This window comes from Neolamprologus multifasciatus, chromosome 18 (assembly GCF_963576455.1).
Source record: "Neolamprologus multifasciatus chromosome 18, fNeoMul1.2, whole genome shotgun sequence".
In the NCBI taxonomy this organism is placed as follows: Eukaryota; Metazoa; Chordata; class Actinopteri; order Cichliformes; family Cichlidae; genus Neolamprologus; species Neolamprologus multifasciatus.
The window spans coordinates 12,475,478-12,497,195 of NC_140456.1; the positions used below are offsets into that span (position 1 = coordinate 12,475,478).

The window sequence follows — 21,718 nt, forward strand, 5'->3', positions numbered from 1 at the left end:
TCTGTATTTGTCTTGTGTGAATACATTGATGACCCCAGCAGGGTTTTTTCAGCGGTGAAAGCCAATTGCCGCCTCGCAATGAACCGGCTGTTGTTTGACCATGCAGATGCTGCATTTTGAGCTCTCTTGGTGGGACGGGGAACTTGTTTAGTGGGAAACAGAAATCTATGTCTGACTGTGTTAGACTGGGTACAGACCTTATCAGCGGCCATGTTTTTACTCTCACCATGGTTTAATGAACCATTCTCAGCATCCACTCAATATCTCTTCAGCGAGGACCTCCATTGTGCTGCCAAAAGGTCAATAGCTGGACAGTGTGTCTTTGAGAGGCTTTCTGCCTTACTTCAGGACTCTTAATGGTGTTCAATGGAGAGACCCACATCATTCCCAAGGGGCCGTTCCCAGATATCCGTCCGTGATACCTAATCCGGGCCCATTAGCTCTCCTTCCAGCCGTGAAAGAGTGTGTCTCTCTTGCATCTCAGGAATTAAAAATTAACTAGCTATTATCCATTTGTCTGATGGGATGCTCTGGATGGTTGAAACAGCAGATTCCCCCAGCGATGGCCTGCAAGGGCCGGTTTGTGGAACCCAATCTGCTGGAGGGAAAACGCTGACTGAGATGGCAGGAAGTAACAAAGAAATAATGTCTCTCCATCACATCCATCACAACCGATTCGCATCTGTAACAGCTAACAGCTGGCTACAACAAAATGACCTCCCCCGTAAAAAGCTACAGTCTATTCCTGAGCCATCATGAAGCACGCCTGACCTTGCTGCCGGCGTCCTTACATATGTATGCACTGTCAGTGCACTGTCAGTATAGTGGAAGCTACATAGGACTCACACCAAGCAGAATGTCGCGTTTTCGCTCACGTCTTGTAGATGTTTAACATTTAATGAGTAATTATGTCATCATATAAGATGGCACGTTTGCCGCCGTAGGAAGTGCTGCACTGCAAAAAGGCAAATAGTGTCACTGTTTTCAGCAGTGTTCAACACTCAGCAAAATCCTCCACATTGCAGAATAGAAAACAATTTGTGCTGTGTCGCCTCCTATTCCTTCTTAGATCCTTATGCTTAAGGGCCTTGCCAACCTGCTGGCTGCCATGCATCTCTCTTCTATTGCTGAGTGGCTAACTACTCTAACCACACTGGGAAAAAAGGAAGGGGAAAAAAAAACAAAGAAGAGGAGGACAGGCTTGTTTCTCTGCCCCCATCCCTCTGCAGGAATTTTCTGCCTTTGATTTCTTCTTTTTTCAATAACCAAGGGCTCTTTTCACCGTTGCCAACTCAATGAGAGCTTATGCGTCCTTCATCCAATTCCAACCCACCACTCTCTGTCTCTTGCCGGCACTGTCTCTTCCTCTTCGTTTCTCTGCATTTCGCCTTATAAATATAACTTCTGTGAAAACGCTGCTGTGTGTTTCTTATGGTTCCAGTCTTTGAAGAAGAGGAGTATTTCAAATCATTCACAGCTCTCTCTCATGGCTTCGGAGGTGTACATTTACATGCTGTTTAGTGGATCACGTTGTATTATCAACATTAAAATCCTGACTAATAGAATGTTTTCTTAGATATATTGGAAGAGCTATTTTCCTGTGTCTTTGGGTTAACTAGAAATATACACAGTGGGAATCCTTTCTGCTAATTCGTGTGTGTCACACATGCATTTCCTGTCTAAAATTGCTAATGAAACCACATTTAACCACATTCTCATTACCAGTTTCCTTTTCCTTTTGAATGAGATGCAAAGGTAAGTATCTAAGTTTGGGTCTTTATTCTCTCTGACTGCAGGGATAGTAAACACAATCATTAACATGTTTGACTGCATGTTGGTTAATGATACAAGAACTCTGTGTGTTCTCATCATTAACTTCCATTAACTGTTTTCCTGCCTCATTGAATCCTGCGTTAATTGTACAACAGCTATAAGATAAAAGTATCCTGCTATATGGAGTTTGCGTTAGGTCTTTCTATCATTATTTCTCAGCTCTTATCCAAAACATGTTTTCATTAGGATGCGTCAGCTGCGGTAATACATATAATAAGTTAAATAGACACATATTGTACTACATCCAGTTCCAATAGACAAGCGTAGGATGCAAAAATTATGCCTGCATTGGAAATATTTCGAAAATGGTCTATCCACCACGTATTGAAACAGTTAGTATTAGGAGTCAAATCTGAATTTTATTATTATGGAAACATCCAAACAAGTGCAGGGAGATGTCGATTTCATTTTAAGAATATTTAACGGAGAACTTTTATGAACCAGGACAGAACCAAATCCGATCATATGTATCACTTTCCTGGGGGGATTGTGGTAATAATGTAACAGTCTCTTATGGGGAACAATTTTCTCAATGAATTTTGAAATAATTAACATCTATATTTTATCGTAAAAAGCCAATTTAATTCTAATTGCAGCATAGATAAGAAAATAGAGCAGAGAAGTTAAGCAGACTCTCGTATGGACAAGTATATGTATGCAGAGTCTGAATGAGATTAAGATGTTAGGATTGGGGGAGTTTGTGTTTGGCTGCGTCACAATAATGCCTCTGATCAGTCTCATCAGTAAACATTTCTGGGTAAAAGTACCAAAACCTGATGCAGAATTCTTTTAATATTATTTTTAACCCTTCATATGGACATTTTTTTACCCACTGTGGAACTCCTTGTGCATACAACATGCATAAGCTCTACCCACATCAGTGATTCTCAAGTAAAGGAACAGTGAGGGCCACTCAAAGAACTTCAGTGTCTCTTGAAGTAGTTCATAGTGAATCTTGAGAAATACTTTAGATAATTCTCCAGCAGAAGCCAGCCTCTTTTTATTGTCAGTGTCTTGACTGACAATGTTATTAGTTAAAGAAAATCCCTTTTTTAATATCAAATCAGAAAATTTCCCATTTGCTTCTGGGATTAATAAAACCTCCCTAATCTACACAGAATGCATTTGTTTTAGTCACTTAAAAAATCCAAAGCATGAGTAAATTAACATGCCAAAAGAGGTAAGTAACACTATTTCTTCTTAGAAGTCTCACGTTAATATTAGTCCTGTGTCAAATCCTTGTGTTCAGTTTACATTTAGTCATAGTCCATATTCTATTTTTGTACAACTATTAAGTCAGCCTCAAAACCATCAAGTGCCAACTGAGGGTCTTCTAGATAGAAATTAATTTCTTTACAAGTAATTTCTCTTGACTAATTTCCCCACAGAGTTCAATAAAAATTTAATAAAGAGGAACAACTGATAAAGGGATCCATGTACTGTATGAATCTTCCTCCTAGCTGTGTTGTGGTTTAAGGCTGATATGGTACCTCAGACACTTTTTGATTTGCACTAATTTAGCTACCAATCAACTTCAAATCACAGCAATAATTATGAAGAGAAAGAAGTTTAGACGGGGGAGTTCGTTCCAGTACTAGGATGAAAGTAATTGTTCAGTTGACTGAAAAAAAATGGTTTTAAGGTTCTGTGATGTACATTAGCCCTTAATAATTATAACATTTGCACACATGTGCAAAAAATGGAAGATGTTCTACTCAAACCTGTTTGAGTTAAAATGTATTTATATGGTAAGAGCATCACAGTACAAAACTGTACTGCTAAGCAAATGTTTGGAAGGACAAAATATAGTTGCTCTTTTAGAACTCTTTAGCAGTACTGCTGAAAAAACACACACACACACACCACTAGACATGTTCTTTGACCTTGACAAACAAAGATTGTTTATAGGTCTCTAACACTGTCCACGAGAGATGTCTAAAACTGAAAAACAGACCTGGTTTTGGCCACCAGAGATATGTAATGGCGTTATTGGACACATGCACCACTTTCTGTGGCACCTACATACTGAAGGTTGTTGTGTCAAAACAATGGCCTCCTTTAGAGTGTAATAAAGCTGGCTCAGCCTCTTATTTGTGCAACAAGATTCTATTCCTGGAACAATGCATTAGACCGTGATTATCATTTGTCAGCCAAAAGGAACAGAATTCCCTTTCAATCACTCAGAGGTCAGGTAGCAAGTCATTTTGTTGAAGTAGAGGTGAATATATACGTGAGCCTCTGTGTGTGTGGTGAACTCAGGACCTGCTTGATTGCCCAATTGCAAGAGACATTTATGGCAGGGTAAAACCTTGTGTAAACGTCATTTGCACCAGTTATTAGGAAGGTGTGGCAGATAGCTTGGAGCTGCAGTACAGCAGGGGTTCTGCCAAGCAAACGATTGATCATGGTAAGGTTAGAAGGCGGAGTAGATGGGTTGTCAGAACCCTGAAGATATTCAGGTCCTCATTACTGGGGGTGACAGTATCCGTGACCTGCACGTTCAGCTGTGTCGCTTGAGTGCTCATGCACTAACAGCCAGGCTGCACTGTAAGCAGAGCCCATTCTCTGTCCCCGTGAATTCTGTTGGTCCCAACAGATTGCCAGTGGGTTACAATTAAAGTGGATTCCAAGTCCAGAATTAAAGTGATCACCATCAGAAATAAAAATTATAGCGTAATATACAAGGATTGCAGAGCACAAAGTCAGTCTGCAAATCTTTCTTAAAAATAATTGTGGATTGCTTTAAAATCAGTGCAGTATTTGTTGTCAAAGAAAACTTGTTAACATGCTTGGGTGTCACTGCACAGTGGGGAATTTTTCTTGTTCTTGTCTCCCAAGGTTGCCTTTTAAAAAAAACAAACAATTTCAGCTAGTGGTGAAAGAGCTACAAAGTTGCTTAGCACTTATAAATTATATTCATATATATATATATATTGTACCTTTGTACAAAGCCTTCACAAGGTGAGATCAAGGATGAGGTTTGAGGATGCAGATGCATTTTATTAGCTGAAGAGTAGGGCAGTACTTAATAGTAAATTTTCTATTCTCGGTAGGAATTCACGACTTTGCTCGTTGCAGCAGTTAGTAGACAGTTTAATGTAAGGACTCTGTGTTTGCCTTCTGAACCATAATTAACTTCCGAATTCGCGTATTCGTTGCAGAAAAATGCCTTGTCTTCCATAGCAGTTGCTTATAGTGTAAATAGAGATATTCAAAATGACTGTTTTGAGAGCCCCCTGTGTCTAGTGCGTGCCTTCAGAGGCTACAGGACTTCAGGAACAGAGATGAATGGACACAGAAGCGAGTGCAGCCGAGTGAATCCGAAAATCCTGCTGACCGACCTGTATGTGTTTTCTCCACGGGGGCAGAAAGAAGCGTGACTGTGAAGGGAGAGACGTAACAACTCCCTACCTTCCACAGCTCCTTCTGTGGGGGGGGAGACTGTGCGCAGACTTGTGCTTACTAATTAACTTGCCAGAGAAGAAAATTCACACAAAAGAGAAGAAGTCTCATTTCTTATCGTCTCGGGTTTTTTTTTCTCACATGCATGCAGCGACACTGAGCACTTAAAGCTGACGTTAACCCGTTAGCGGCGAGACGCAGGAGCTGCCACGAATAGATCCAGTATCCACGACCCCGGTCGGCTGACCGGGATAGGACCTCGTGTTCCTCTCGCACTGGACTCGTATCTTTCCCCCCCTCCTTCTCTTCTTTTACTCCTTGGGCTGGTTCTAACTCCCGTTTTGTGGCTGTTAATTACATGAAGTGGATTGTTGTGCTCGCTACAAACTCAAACCGGGACTAAACGTTGTGGTAGAGAGACGGAGAGAAATGCCAACGGCGGTGACAAAGAGGAGATTCAGTAAGTGCACCGTTATCTCTGTCTAAATGTCCCCCATTGAACTTGAGACGCGGCTTTTAGCAGTGCCGTTAAGTTGCATAACTTGCGGATTCTTTTTATTGTTCAAACGCTCACGAATTTGTTTGTTAAAAGTGGAAACACTTAGAAAAAATGACATTAAAGGTGCACAACGTGAACTGCTGTCGTTCCGTCTGGGGGAAAAAATGGGGCTCCGACTAACCTCAGACAGCCACGCACACAGTTTGTTGCTGTTTTATACATGCTAACTCTAAATGTATAGCTAACAGCAACTTTTATTTCAGTGCCGAATGAGAGCGACTAATATGTGGTCCGCTTGAGAGACGGTCCAAGAAATATCCTGCCTCTCAGTTCATAAAGAAAGCTATCCACTCAGATGTAGGTAAAAGGGAAAAAGATGAGGTGGAATATTAATCTCATTTTTTCCTTTTCTTTTTTTGTAAGCGCAAACCTGCGCATTTCATAGATTGCATGCACTTTTCAGTGAGCAGGAGTCTTCGCAGGACCGAAATCTTCAACCATGCTGAAAATCTGTAGACAATTACTAATGAAAGAATAAACGGGGGGAGCAGTGGTGGTCTTTGGGGTGCGAGCCCATCGTCACCCTGTTTTTCTTTCTTCTTTCATTCCTTGTTTTTCGCAGGGTGTGTAATTGCGATGCGGTGATTTTGATCCCATTTTGATCATTACATTAAAGAACGATTTGCCCGGAGGTCCTAGCTGTCTCCAGACCTGGCTTTTTCACTTCGTGCGAGCGTGCATGAGTGCGCGGGCACGTCGGTGAGTCCTCACCCCCCCTCTGGCATATAAAATCTTTGCTCTGTCTTTATTTATCATTATCAGACAGGTCGGTGAGTCCTTGTATGCCCATCAGTTGCAGAGGCTCCTGTCATGTGTGTCTCATCCCTCACACTTGCTGCAGCACTGGCTGCAGAGGAAGGTTTCATGTCAAGAAACTGCTCCTTGCAGCTCTGGCAAGAAAAAGAATAGATTTCATCACCAGCCCTTCATGATAGACTTTAATTGTAGAGCAATTTTTATGACAGCGTTTACAATTTGCAGGTGCGCCACATCATCTGATAACCTAGAGGCCAGTTCAGATCGTGAACAGATGTGAATTGGTTTTTCACTGGGTGGATATACAGAAAGATTCCTCAGCATTGCATCAATCCCTCGCCCCGGTTGGGTTTATTTAAAGAAAGGATTGGAAGCAATTTTGCAGGGTTGGTTATATGCTGAAGTGGGCTCATGGCCGTGCTTTATCAATACACGAATCCGTTTAAAGCTGTCACAGACACAATGAGGAGAGCTAACCACGAGCCACACTGTAACAGGATGATACAGGGTGAGTTAGTTTCTTGGAATTGCATCAGAGGCTCTCTGCAACTAAATCCTGGGCCCTGCTGCATGTTTGGGTTTCTAACTGCCAGCTGAAAAAAAAGTGACACGGTGTATTTCTATTCCACATTTGTAGTGAGCTGTCCTATAGATGGTGTGTGGCTTATGCATATAGATTATTTTACCAGCAAACATACGGATTTGTCAAACTTGGATGTCATTGCTTTCCCAAATTAGGTGATTCTGATGGTGCTTCTGTTTGGCTCCATGTTTCCGAATTATTCTGGTGGACAGACATGTTATCAATTAAGCGTGTGTTGACAGAGCTGGAGCGTTAAGATTTTCTTCAAATTGCTTTGGATAGATTGTAAGGAAGTTAGAGGGTTTTTTGCTGTGTTTATACTGGCTCATTTTCCTGTTTACTCTATTTTTTTGCAAGCTGTGAAAGCTATTGCAGAATGAATCTATATCTTTTTAACGCTTTCAGTGAAGTGTGTTTGTATTTTTGACCATGGTATATGTTTGTTTGAATGCTGACACACTCCCACAAGCCATTAGGCTTAATTTAACCCCCCCCCCCCCCATCAAGAAAAGACGTGACTTATTTGACTGTGATTGCCGTAGGATTATAGTCTGGGCCACCATTGCTTGCTTGTTTTGTTTTGGATTTTTTCTGTGTGTGTGTGTGTGTGTGTGTGTCAGGAGCCTGTGCAGGAAAATATCCTAGGCCCTTTGGAGGTGACGTCATTGTGCACACTGAAATTAAGTAGTTCTTATTACTGAGGTCAATCAGCTCTTTGCTAATTTCTTTGCTGATTAAAATTCATTGTTTTATTCTACAGTTTTCAGAGCAGATATTAAACAGATCAAAAAACATCAGCTAAGAAAACTGCTTTGGTTAAGATACTTTTGGTCAGCTTGAACTGCACTGTAGACAAAGATGTGTTCTGCAGTGTTTCCCACAGAATTAGATGGGGTTTGAGGTATGTAAAGGATAAGAGATCATTACTTTGCTGGTTCTCCTCCAGTCGTTCTCACATCATTTGAACTGACTTCATCTTAATTGTCTGGAACTGCAGGTAGAAACAATGACTTCTGTCCTGCTCTCCAGCGTCAGCAAGTTCAGCGTAGCAGCAACAACAGGTGTTTCCCACCTGCTGCAGGTTCTACTTCAGAATGACCGTTTAGCTTCAGAGCAGAACAAGAGCTACAGTTGGCAGATGCAGTCAGAGATGGTGGAAGGTTGCTGAATGACATTGAGGACCATCACAACAGCGATCTCTCAGAGGGAAAACATTAGACAGGAAGGGCCAGGGCTAAATGGCTAGTAGCAACTGAGCTTTCAAAATAAGAGTATCTATAAATAAATGAATAAAATTTTTATTTACAAAATATTGCAATACTTGTACAGTCATTAATATACCTGCACAGCTTGCCTAAGTGTGTGTTTTTAGATACACTTTGGTAAGCCATTTTAAACCCAAATTCTGAGAACAGGATTTGTGACATCGCATCGAGTTTGGAAGATAATCCTTGTCCACTGGGAAATATACAGTGTTGTCCAGAAACTTGAAGCTCGCATTGCTGATGAGAATGGGCTTTTGTGATGAGGGGGACATCTTGCATTCAGTGGTAGCGATGCACCGATCGATGTGCTGGTAATCTGAATCGGCTGGCTTGCTGCTGATTTAAGCTGACACTCACTTTCTTTTCTAGCAAGGGAATTTAGGTTTATACTGCAGAGGAAGTTTTGGTGCCCACCCAAGGAGGTTTCATCCAGGTCTGAAGAAAAATCCACTTTCCTTTTAAAGATTGGAATACCTAGGATGTCACTTCCTCGGGTGTGATACTCAGGCATTTGTATTAATCGAAAACAAGCAAATAAACAACACAAAACAGGAAAATGCAAAGATTTAAGTTGAAAAAGATAAGGGAGTGATTGGATTTACCCCCTCCTCCACACACACACACACACACACAAAGCCTGGAAAAAAACAAAAAATTTGATTTTTTACAAATAATGGCATTTCTATACATCTAAAGCAGGCCTGTAGGCAATCATTATCAACATGATAGTTTCAGGTTTTAGGTATTCCTTTAAATGGTGGAAAGATGTCACAATTAATTTAGCAAGGACACACACACAAAATAAAAGTAACGATACTCTAACCTGCTTTTAAAATATTTGAGTGAAAAATGAGGTTTTTCACTGAGGATTTACTTTCCTTTTCATGTTGTTGATTTGTTGTGTTTGTTGGCCTCAGTACATCTTTGGCCTTTGTGGTGATCTGTGTATTCTCGTGTAGGGTATTTCCTAGCAGGCCTGGTTTGGGGCTAGTAGCCAGAGCATCTGCCTCAGCTCCCTCATATGCCGGTACTCCCTGGCAGGGGCTGGGCTGAATGGCACTGTTAAGGAGCTCCAGCTCCTCTGTGGCCACACACTGAAAAACCACTCGGCACAGCCCTCTCCCCGCCGATGCTTTCTCATGCTTTCAGTATGGGTAAAATCTTGGTAATTTCAGGGCCCCGAAGTTCTAATGAGAGGTTTTGCCCATAGTGCGTTGGTCTGTGGTGGGCGGGATCAGCATTTCTCAGGTTTATAGGGGATTATAAGTGTTCTGAGATGCCTCACTGGCCCACTGTCAGGGCGTTGGCACAGAAAAACCAAAACTTTTTTTTTTTAACCACTCAAACTGGTTCAAACTGGTTGTGATGTGTTTCTGGCACAGAATTTGTTTGTCTGTAAGCTAAAGTTTACAATCAGAGCTGCAAATCAGGCCAGTAACTGTAGGTATAAGGGTTCAGATTCACATGCACATATGAGGTGTGCTGATTTTTCCGCCTAGGGGATCAGGATATGTTGCCGTTGCATCTGTGGGGATGCTGCAAGCAGCAGCTATTGTCCTTTTTAGCATCCCATCCCCACATAGAGACAGGGTGCTCTTAGTAGCACGCATGGTGGATTTTTAACAATGCCTGTTCCTTAACGTCAGCAGCATAGAGGCAAAGAATGATTTACTACTCTGTCTGCAAGGGTAATGTAGGAGCAATTTGACTGAAATGGTAGACCTGGTTTCAATCAGCAGAGTCCACTGGTGGCATTATAAACCATTTACACCAATGTTTTACAGGGCACCTCTGCATTTGGAAAAGTGGAAACAGACACAGGGGCTAAAAATGGCCTGCTCTACCATATGCCCCCCTTTTTTTTATCCATTCCTTGTGTGGTTTGTTTTTTTTTACTTCAAACTATGTGAGTGCTACTGAGTGAAGTAGTGAATACAGATGACATTGAAAGGTCATATGTTAGGTTAATCAGTTCTGTCTGTTTTCATTTAGGCAGTCGGAGATATAGGGGGTCCATCTGCTTTTGATTAGGCAGCCTTTTCCCTAAGTGGTAAAGCTTTTCTCTCTAGCTGCTGAGAGTGAATTAGAGCCATGGTCCAATTTGTTTGTGGAGACCTATGGACATGTATGCACCTTGACTTGCACTTGTGTATACATAAAACATCGCTATTATTTAAATGGACCAAGCAGCGTCGATTGAGTTTTTACTTTGAAGCACAAATTGACTCGTTCCACAGTTAAAGTGTCACTGAAGAGCAAGAAAAAGCGAGTTTTCAGAGAAAAGTTCCAAGACTAATGAGTGAAGAATGCTGGAATTTGATGGCTCAGCCTTGAGGATATCAGTGATCTGTTATTGCCTCTATTTATGACAAGAACTCAAGAAAAGCTGCAGTAATTTCACAAACCTGTCAGCTGAGGCCAATGACTCTGGTGGAGTAGGGCTTTATTGTTGCTTTATAAGTTGGGTTAGTGTTGCTGTATCTTACTTTTGTTTAAAAATATATAATAAAAGCTGGATATTTTAACATATGTTAAAGCAAAGATGCCACCATCAGTGAAAACAGTTGGCATTTGCTGCATTCTAATTAAATACTGTCTTTAAAAGGGTTTTTGATGCAACTTTTGAAGAACTTTTGAAGATTTAAAATCCCGAGAGCCCAGAACATCACCGCCTCTTTTTTTTCCTGTTAACAAATTTTCTGACGTGAGAAACGGAAACTCTGGACATCTGTGGAACATCATACACACAATGTGCAGTTAGCTGCCCATTGGTATGCATAACAAAGTCTACAGTGAGATGTAGAAACTGTTGCTATTCATCTGCTGTCCCTGTGATCTCAGACAGTCCCAGATGGCTCTGCATTCTCAAAAGGCCATCTAATTAAAACCCGTAACCACCAAAACACACAGAAGTGGGGTGTCTTGAGTTTAGTAACTGTTTTATTTTTTTTTGTCAGCATTCCTGCTATTTTGTATATTTTCTTTTCAATTAAGCAAAAAAGAAAGATCAGGATCATGGGATTTGTTCTTAATGATGGCATTGTGTTTATTTTTGCCTTTTATTAAGAGGAATGTGATTCTTAGTAGAGAATTATCAATAATAATGAGTTTGGGGCCTACTGATGACGATGCTGCTGATGGCTTGGAAAAAAATATACAGTACAATGTCGTAAGTACTTATACAATAAGTTAAGTTACGATAATATATCCATGGAAAAGTGGCTTAGAAATGACTAACTGAAATACACTGAATATCACTGCCTCTGTGTTCTCAAAAGAAAAAAAATATTTTCTGCTTTTCTGCTTGCTAAATTATAGCATATAAATCCTGTTGTAGCAACACGTTGTACAATGTAGCATAACTCAGTGCGGCATGTACCAGTGCTCTGGTACATGTGATAAATCAGGCTGTTGACCATGCAATTTACTCAGTATCTGTTCAACAGCAGTGATATGGTTGTTCATCTGAAGCGATGTCTCGTGGTTTGGCACTACGTGAGAATGTTTTTGTTGCATTGTATGTGGCGGCTTTTGTTTTTGTATCATCCCACTGAGAGACCTCTCGCAGAGCCTAAACTCCATTGTTACACTTTGTGCTCTCGAATACTGTTGTTTTATGCCTTCATAAAGATGGTATCATAGTAAATTGAAAATGGAAACATGAGACTCGTCCTCAGGCAGACCTTATTTTTGCAGTGTTGAAAACATATGAAATTATAATGCCACTGTAATGCATCAAATCCAACTGTGAATTTTATGAATTATGAATTAGAGTCCAAATAGCTTCATGTCCTCTACACTTGCCGCTCGTGGGTTATTACTTCTTTCGAAGGAGACGTTAACATCAGTTTTGTGGATGCTCAGGCTCGGGCCTTGCCACTGTAGACGGTATTATCCCATCCTGTGTACTGGTAAACGTACCGGGGCGTTGACAGGAACATGCAACGCACGTCTAAGGCCTCAGTGCCTTGGCCGTTCATCTGCCCAGTCAGCAGAAGTCTGCAGATGACGCACTCTTTCATTTTAGACAAATGCTGGATGGGGACAAATGGATGGAGCAGCGGTTCAGCGGCTGGTGTCATTCGTTGCGCTTGTCATTGACTACCTATTCTTTTCAGCTTCTCGTCTAATTAGGGCACACTGACTCACATAGTCTCACAAACACACAGATTGGTACCTGAATTGATGCAGAACATTAACATGAAGGTCAAACAGTCAGCTGTCTTATCAAGCTGATTTAAATGTCACATACATAGATTAAGCACCGAGTGCAGTTCACAACGAGCTAGTTTTTCACCCTAAACACGGTTTGACTTCTCGATTTTCAGAAATATTGCCCTACACTAACACTGGGTAAATTATCCTTAGAAAAATAGGGAACATGCCCATCTTTCATTTAGTGCTTTACTGTTCTCCATTGACATGTTGCAGCATAGTTGCCTAAGTGATAATGGGAAACATTTGACAGTCATAATGCAATTTTCCAGTTATGTTAAGAATCATGACTTTGCAAGTTTTATCGCGCATGCGTTCTTTCTTTAGATGGATGTTAGTACACTCCAGCTTTCTTTTTTCCCCCCAAAAGCTCCTTTGCTCAAGGGAATAACTGTCCAGTCCATTACCAGCTTTCGTGAGAATATGGTTATACGAGGACACGGATTCTGGGCGCTCTTTAAGGTGCAAAAATCTTCCGAAAAAGAGTAAGAAATCAGTATGACGAGAGGACACTCGTCAAATTCCTTTTAGCGTACAGACGCTGTAAAAGCAGTTGAAGTCTCGCAGTTGGTTTGGTTTTTAGAGGCTTGGCAATATGGAAATTGTGTCAAGACAAGACAAACATTTTTTTCACACACAAACTGAGTAACTGACCTTGAGATGGTTGTGGCAAGTGAATTGTGACACATGAGCCCTCGTTGGCACTAACTGGTCATGCTAAAACACAACAGTTAATGGAAGAAAAGTGCATGCCTTGCACTCAGTCTGCCCCGCTGATATGGCAGATGGATAGGATTTTAGGGAGTGGGGGTGGGGCTCTTTGGCAGTGAGGGACAGAGATGACAGCTCTTTGTCTGTGGAGGGCTACCAAGGGCCTTGGCTCTGAGCACCTATTGTGTCCTCCTGACAGAGCCTTGATGCCATCAACAACCATTAGTGTTGACAGCATGTCATCGTGTCACACTGCAGCTCACGGTGAAGCAGTGAATAACTAAGAGCAGCAAATAAAAATGGCACACTGAGAAATAAACTGGATTTTGTAATGTGAGTCTGAAGATTTTTGTCTCCTACGTTTTGCAGGAAGGCTTGTCAGAGTTTATAAAAGCTGAACAGACCCAACACTTCATTTGAAATAGAAATATCCACTTCAAATAAATCACAAAGAATACAAAAGCAATCAAGCTACAACAAAGAGACTAAATTATGTGCTGTCTAAATCTCATCTTGACTTTTGGCCTTTCCTTCGAGTGAGACGGTTGGGACAGCTAGTGTTGTGACACAAGTGAAGACAAGTGACTCCAATAAAGCCATGTAATGAAATAATTCAGTAAATGAATTAAGGACTGAGCAATGCTTAAACGAGGACTTTTCCCACAGCTAGTCGTGCATTGCACAAACCCCCCAAAAAACCTAATAATATGAGGCTGTCAATAATGTGCCATCAGGTCTCTAACTTGTACTTGTGAAATACTGAAATGTGTAAAGTATTTTATATATTCAGAGTATAAAGGATAGCATCTATGTCTTTAGGGTCTCTGGCGTTAAACAGGTGATAACAATCACATACATATGTGAATGGTTATTCTTTTTTTTATTTATATACTTTTATGATAGTTTGATTCCTTTAGGATGTTATTTGAGTAAGATAACAAGATGGCCACAACAATCACAACAGGGGGATGAACCTGCAAAATTTTGTACATTTAGTCCTCACGTACACGGGTATTTTTGAAAACAGAGATTTTACCGTTTTTGGGTTTTTTTTTTTAAATCTGGTCCACACACGCAGATTTAAAAAAATATCTCTGTCCATATGTAAATGCAAAAAATGAAGTCAAACACTGTTAAGAATGCGCCAAATCCTAACCGCGTAGAAATGTTGGCCAATCAGAAGTCTAGAAGCCTGAGAGTGAAAGAGTAAGCAGGGTTTTGTGCCCTCGCAAAACCTTAGAAGTCTTAGTTTTCACTTATCCAAAATGCCATTGACATGTGAATGAAAGGCTCAAACACATAGAAAAAGCTGCATTTTCAAAAATACTCATGTACGTGTGGAGGTAGTTTTACACTAAACAACAAAATCTGCTGTAAAGCCAATGTGGAAATGAAGTTCCTTCAGTGGCCACTTGAAGCTGGCTCTAAAAGCAACAATCGTAAAGTACTCACCAAAGACTCTTATGTTAAAATGCCCAACTCTACATAGCATAGGGTTTTTTTTGTTGGGGGTTTTATGTTTTGGTCTGAAAAACCTTTTTGGTTTCCCCCCCTTCAGATATCACTTTACAAGTCACTCAACTGGAGTCTGTGTTGTTGGTTCTTGTGGAGCATTTCGATGGACCAATATTTGTAATACCTTTGCTGTGTGGTACAGACTGTCCTAGGAGTGTGCTCCAGTTTTAATGAAGGAAATTCTAGTATTTTATCAGTCTGTAACTTAGCACTAACTCCAAAATATTAACTTGGCAGTGTCCAAAATGGTAATGAACATTAGGCTTCAAAATGCCTAGTCCAGAGCAAATGGGACTCATTCCCATCAACCTTAACATTAATAGTAAATAACCATATGCTTTTCTTTATTGTAAGTCCAACTTCTCTGATATTATTAAAAAAAAAAAAAAAAAATTAAAATTTTTAAATTGCATTTTAAAAATTGCCAACAGATAAAGCTGTAGTGTCTGATACTTTCCTTGAGGGATTTGTTTTAGTGTTTCACTCCCATCTCTCTGCAGTGAAGTAAAAGTAAGAGGGAATGGAGAAGCACTGAGACTTTTGAACTTGCTTTTAATGGAATATCTTTGCAGTGACCAACATGATAAGTTGTTTCCTGGACCCCATTTATATATAAATATGGGCTATGATAATATAAATGGCCCCGTGTATAGGTGCACATAACCAACATTCATCAGACTCACAATAAGTACATTTCAAGGTTACACACTGCAGTGCACAGCTGAAATCCTGTCGAATTTTCCTAACTGTAGTCAGAAAGTAATGGAATATCACAGCATGAGGTTACAGAGTGGTTTAGGTGGTGGAGGGAGGGGAACTCATTTGGCTCTGTTGGTACTAAATGGAATTTATTGTAGATTTAATGTCTATGGACATTGGATAAAAGACTGCTTTCCATTTCAACAAGGTCTAAAGGTTATTTTCCATTACCGCACATTCATGGGTGTGGTAGATCTTCCAAATAAATAAATATTTATTTACTAATTTTTTTATGTTTCTTTTTATAGTGACAAATACACAAGCATAAAATGCAAAATACAGCATATCATAGTATTAAAGCTGGAGCTAATTTTCAGCTTTTATTGCTAGATAGATTTTTGCTTTAACTTAGAACTGTATTTAATATCGTACACAACATATACGCTATTATACAAGACAAACTACAAAAATATAAAAAAAAAAAACCCAAACTGTTCCCTAGAGGGATGTAAAGTCCCTGATCACTGATGACTACGTGCACTGGATCAACAAACGTGACTTTGTTTTCAATCTTAGTTTTAATTCTTGGAAATTTTGGATTCTTGCAAGAATAAAATAGTAAACCCTTACAAGAAGAAGGCTAAGGCATTCTTAGTCTTCATAGATACACCTGAGAATTGAGCTAGTTTGCATTTAATGATGGCATTAAAACTTGGCAATTTCTTTGAACCTGACTTTAATGAGATATTGCCAGTTGCAAATTTAAAAGTGTTATAAAATAATAGTGTAGTCAAATTGTTTATTTAAGCTAATCCACAATCTTTTTGGAAACAATTATTTTACTACTACAAAAATGATTTTGATTAAATTAACTTGAACAAATTTGTCTTAGAGCAAGTTGCAAAGTTTCCCTCAGGAAAAAGTGACGTATACGTAAACAGTATATGTCTATTTCACAGGAATAGATATATCTTAGTCCACATTTACATGTTCTGTGTTTTTCCTTTTTTTTCCCCCTTTTTTTTTTTTTAATGTCTCTTGATGATTAGCAGCCTAGAAAAAAGTTTTATGTTTTCATGTCAACGCTACAAGAGTTTCTGAACATATTTGACCTGGAAGGAGTTTTCCCAAAGGTCTATGACCTAAAACTGCATTTGCATGTGAATGACAGACATAGAACAAGCAGTGTTTTGGAAGAAAAAAAAATACCTGTGTGCTGTTGAACAAGACCTTTGTTAGACATCCCTTTTAGGCTTATATTAGTAAGCCAGTGCCAGTGCCAAGAAACAACTACAGCAGAGTACACCATTCACTTTCACAACTTTCAAAATCCAATATCCTGTTATTGTGGCATCACTCAGTCGATGGTGTTTCATTGTAATAACAGAGAAAAACATACAGATTCACTGATGGTAATAGTTATGGACAATTAGGATGTTTGTCTTACTTTTACTGTTGACTATCTTACTTATTATCATTATTTGTTTTTTTTTTAAATTCTTTTTGGTATTCTGTAGTATTGTATTCCTATCCTGCATACTAATTTGCAGTGGAGGGTCTGTTCTTTCTTTTAACCTGGTTTTCGTCAGCTCTGAGTCATTATGATTTATAACTTAATTTTTTGGATTTTTTTTAGTCATAGCTCAAACATTTTACTTTACTGACACCCTTTGTTTGTGCCTACCAGGAAGAGTCAAGAGGACCCTATGGACTTAGCAAGGTGAGATCCATGTTACAGCTCCACTAAAAGGGCAATGATTCATGAGGCTAGCTCTTCTGTCCCTGGGGCTGGGAGGAATAGCTGGCATTATCTTCTGCAAATGGGTTTGAAAATGCTCTTGGCCAGGTTGACCAAGGCTGATTTATAGCTCAAGATGCACTGAATGGCTTGGCTCTCATTCCCAGCATAAGTATGAGCCCCTACTACCACCGCATGCCTAAACATGCGCACAGAAATGCAAGTATACTTACACCTCGCCCAGTTCACTGCGTTCAATCTGCAGTTGTGAAGTTTTCAGCAGACGAAAAAAGAAACAGAAGTAAATTTATGACATCAGAGCAGAATAAGTAGTCTGTAGTTCTTAATGTCAGCCCAAGGATAAGCAGTTTTCCACCTTTATCTTTCTTTGTCAAAGCGTATATACAGATATGAACCTTATCCTTGAGTTGAAGTTGGAACCACTGTCAAAGAAATAGAAATTGCCTCCGAAAAAAAATTATTCCTTTTTATCTTGAATCGAAGATAGAGCTCCTCTTTCAGAAATAGTGTGAAACAGTGCAGTTAAGCTTCTCTGGACAGCTTAGTCTTAAGAATTTTCTTTGAGTGTTTCCCATCCTAATAAGTTGTATTTCCATGTCTGATCTTTGGATCCTCTTGGCAGCTCTGAATTTGTTCCAGCCAGGTAATATTGCATACAGTGCTTGAGATAAGACGGCATAATCTGAAAATGTTTGGAAAAGCTTGAGTTCCTTGAAATGGTGCCCATTTATTTAAAGCCTTCAATTGTCACAAAGCAATTAATGTGGCAAACAACATCACCGTGCCTCTCGGAAGAGCTCAGGATTCTCTAGTCTCTATTAAGTCAGGCACTCCCCTCTCTGATTCCCATGCTGTTTCCTATGTAACATCTAGAAATTGTCTCATGCTTAACACGCAAAGGGGCATTAGTCACATTGTCAGGTAAACAAGGACTGCGTATGAACAGGCGGATTGTATTTGAAGGTCATAACGACATCAAACATGTCCTTTCTTGTGATTGCATTTAGCCTTTTCTTATAGAATTGTAGGGACCGGCAGAACCAGAAATATTACAAATAAGGTTACACAAACTAGATATGACTTAGTTTGTGAAACGTCTAAAATGCAAACTGACAGTGAATGTTTTAGCCAACATCACCTGCTTGTAGCGTTGCAGCAAACCCCTTTTAGAAGATTCCTAGCTCTGTCTCACCATTCTTACGTAAGATCCAAGGGAAGGCAAAATGTGAGCTCAAATCTTGTCTCTTAGATGAGCCTCTGGAATTCAGTGGAGGATCAGCAGCAGTAACTCTGGATTTTAATGAGTGACATTTAAAGTCTCTCTGTGTTAGAAGTCTCCGCATGATGTTTGTCCAAGCTATTATGTATCTTCTCCTGCACCCCCAGCCCCTCATCAGAAAACCAGCTTTTCCAAGCAGGTTGTTAAAGTTTGTAAATGGTGTACTTACAAGTGGATTATTTAAAAGGTCCCCGTGTCAGACAGATCTTTATCTGGCGGCTTGGCAGCTTGACTCTGGCTCACTTGGCTTCCTGTGTCTGCATGTTGATTAGCTTGTTTTTCTGCCCTTCCCTGGCTTTGGTGTGTAGGTTTCGGAGCTAGCTCGTTTCGTGTAATATGGGCCAAGCTAGGGAACTTTTTAACTTATTTTCCAGTATTTTTAAGAAAACATTATCAACTGATAAGATAAGACTACGTTATTATATTAAAACAAGTTCATTTTTTATGTAAAAGGAAGATAAAGACATGAGAAGCCACCAACTGTAGTTCTAGCTACCTGGTGATGCTGAATGTTGAGAATGCTCGTTTGGTCCCATTGAGCTAAGCCCCCTGACTCGGAACAATAAAACTGTGATTAAATACTACCCTTAGATAGAAAGACAGAGTTCAGTGTATCTTGACTGTGTGGAGATCGTTAGCGTTACAACAGACCATTGAGAGCCCCATTAAAGCACTGAAGCTTATGAGTAGCTGGCCTCAAGTGTAAAATAAATGACAGTGGATGAAGGAAGTTGAGTGCTTAACATCAAATTTTGTCATGTTTGTTTGTTCAACACTTGTTTGATGAAATACTCTTAAAGTAAATTCTCTCCATACAAGCATTTTTTTTCTCAGTTCTTATTTTTTTAGTGTTGATTTTCTTCTTTAACCTGAAAGTGTGTCTGTTGAGGAAAAAAGACACTAATTTGCCTTTTCGGCACAGACCAGTAGAGTCCATTTTCTACACATCTGATACGTATTTGTTTGTTTGTTTGTTTTGTTTTAAATATATAGTTGTCAGGCAGGCTATCATTTCAGACAAATAAGTATTCCGACCACTTTCTAACTCTTTGATTAGCTTACTGTTGTTCGGCCCCATCACTGAGAGTGGTGCTTTCGGATAAAGAAAGGCAAAGGTAATGTTTAGCTGAAAAGTGCATTTTCCCCATGGATATCACTCTGCTATGTCTTCACTGAGTATTTTCAAAGTAAATGGGGAAAGTAGATTGATAGTGCTGTTTGTGATTGCTTTTCATGTATGAAGCTCTGAAGTGATAGAGGCAAGCGTCATTGCCCACCCATACAAAGCTTACGAGATGGGGTTTGAAGTGAAAAGCATGAGACATGCTCAATGAAAATAAAGTCTGACTCAATGAAAATAAAGAAAAGCTGTTAAAGTTTTTGTTATCTTTTCTTCTCAACGATTGAGAAAATCATAAATGTTTGATTTAAGAAAGCCCGATGCAATATTTCAACAGTCTTTACAACCTTTTTTTTCCCAATATTTTATTCTTGCCTTTTCACAGAGCGTAGTTACTAGCATGACACCATGCCTTAAATCTTTGTTCTAAAAATGATCAAAAATGAGGCTAAGGCAAGTACTGAATAACAAGACATCCACTATTATGAAGCTTCATAACCCAGAAAAAAGGTATTTCTCACATTTGCTTGTTTCAGGTCTTATCTACGCTTTTGTACCTGCACAAAGCTGAGCCACTTTGATCTAATCTGAAAGTAATGTTCAGGCATACTTTATCTGCTGAGGTACCACAACCAAACAAACAAACATCAAAGTAGAAAGTTGGGAAATGAGTAAGATTATTTTAATTGAAAAAATAATTGGAGTTCTAAATGACTCTTTCAGGAGAAAACCGTTGCATGATATTGATAGAAAGCAGCAAATATGGTAGCCACAGTTTGGTCAAAGTTATCATAATTAGGTTCTCTGAAATGACGCACAACTTTTAGAATTGTTCTGACTTATATTTTGGACAGTGTCGCATTGTTGGTAAATATCTTGGTAAGGTTATTTTTTTTGCATCATGTAAAATAAAATGAATCCACATGTTAGTGCTGCCATTTTCACTGGTCAAAGTGATAATGTTCTTTACAGCCGGAGATGGAAATTTTTAATGAACCATATTAGCCCATGTTAGTCCTTGTGCCTGTTACTTTATTATCCGTGCACCAGCCCTCTGGCGTTGGGATTATTCCAATCAGATATGTCAGGTCTCTTATATAATGCTACAAAGTTCACGGGCAGCTTCAGGTGGGTGTAAATTAAGATCAGTGTTTGTTTTAGATGTATTTGATGGCTCTATAGTTTTGTTTTAATGAGCTATGATTATCATTACCTTTTAATAATTAATTTGCAAATATTAACAAGTGTCTGGATAGTGTTTGTTGTATATACAGTGGGGCAAAAAAGTATTTAGTCAGCCACCGATTGTGCAAGTTCCCCCACTTAAAATGATGACAGAGGTCAGTAATTTGCACCAGAGGTACACTTCAACTGTGAGAGACAGAATGTGAAAAAAAAATCCATGAATTCACATGGTAGGATTTGTAAAGAATTTATTCGTAAATCAGGGTGGAAAATAAGTATTTGGTCAATAACAAAAATACAACTCAATACTTTGTAACATAACCTTTGTTGGCAATAACAGAGGTCAAACGTTTACTATAGGTCTTTACCAGGTTTGCACACACAGTAGCTGGTATTTTGGCCCATTCCTCCATGCAGATCTTCTCAAGAGCAGTGATGTTTTGGGGCTGTCGCCGAGCAACACGGACTTTCAACTCCCGCCACAGATTTTCTATGGGGTTGAGGTCTGGAGACTGGCTAGGCCACTCCAGGACTTTCAAATGCTTCTTACGGAGCCACTCCTTTGTTGCCCGGGCGGTGTGTTTTGGATCATTGTCATGTTGGAAGACCCAGCCTCGTTTCATCTTCAAAGTTCTCACTGATGGAAGGAGGTTTTGGCTCAAAATCTCACGATACTTGGCCCCATTCATTCTGTCCTTAACACGGATCAGTCGTCCTGTCCCCTTGGCAGAAAAACAGCCCCATAGCATGATGTTTCCACCCCCATGCTTCACAGTCAGTGTTGGGAAGGTTACTTTTAAAATGTATTCCATTACAGAATACAGAATACATGCCCCA

General features: G+C 39.7%; 1 protein-coding gene and 1 long non-coding RNA gene across 14 annotated transcripts in view; one reads left to right on the forward strand and one right to left on the reverse strand.

The window, feature by feature from the left end:
- The first annotated feature begins 5,091 nt into the window (after window positions 1-5,091).
- The window catches only part of LOC146497447 (receptor-type tyrosine-protein phosphatase F), a 162,425-nt gene continuing 145,798 nt past the window's right edge, over window positions 5,092-21,718 (forward strand). For 4 of the 13 annotated variants that reach the window (XM_085142115.1, XM_085142120.1, XM_085142121.1 and 1 more), the window contains exon 1: window positions 5,093-5,695. The gene's annotated coding sequence lies outside the window, so the exon portion shown is untranslated. Of the gene's footprint in view, window positions 5,696-21,718 lie in introns of all 13 variants that reach the window. The other 9 variants (XM_085142112.1, XM_085142118.1, XM_085142114.1 and 6 more) reach the window with 5 other exon arrangements.
- On the reverse strand, window positions 7,734-20,961 carry LOC146497448 (uncharacterized). Its single transcript, XR_014870973.1, has 2 exons — window positions 17,693-20,961; window positions 7,734-17,535 (listed from the first exon to the last, which is right to left on the reverse strand). It is a non-coding gene; the product is annotated as an uncharacterized LOC146497448 (long non-coding RNA).